We start from the raw sequence: 384 nt of genomic DNA, 5'->3' as shown, positions 1-384 counted from the left end.
TTGGCAAACCCAGCCGGGGCCTCGCCAGCCTCCCGCTGGCCTGGCCCGGCTCCGGCGCTGCCCACCCGGGCGGCCTGGAACGGTGGTGGCACTGCTGGCATGCCCGGCACCCTGCACCGAGGCCGTCGTCCACCAGCCAGCACCCTCAGGCTGCCAAAGCCGCCTCGAGGGCTGGCGCGGGGGTGAGGGGTGCTGGGTCTGCCCCTTAGCCCCAAAAAGCTCTTTACAGGGGCTCTGCGATGCTTTTTCCATCTCTGCTCGGTCCTTGTGCCGGGCACCGATGGCTTGGCCATGATGGGGGATGCGGTGGGATCTGGCAGCGGCGAAGGGGCTGGGGGCTGAGCCGGGCGGAGGTCACCCCCTGGACCCCCTGGACGTGGCACA

The sequence above is a fragment of the Egretta garzetta genome, unplaced genomic scaffold (assembly GCF_000687185.1).
Source record: "Egretta garzetta isolate BGI_Z169 unplaced genomic scaffold, ASM68718v1 scaffold372, whole genome shotgun sequence".
In the NCBI taxonomy this organism is placed as follows: domain Eukaryota; kingdom Metazoa; phylum Chordata; class Aves; order Pelecaniformes; family Ardeidae; genus Egretta; species Egretta garzetta.
The sequence above is the reverse complement of the archived record's forward strand: the minus strand, read 5'-3'. Positions refer to the sequence as shown.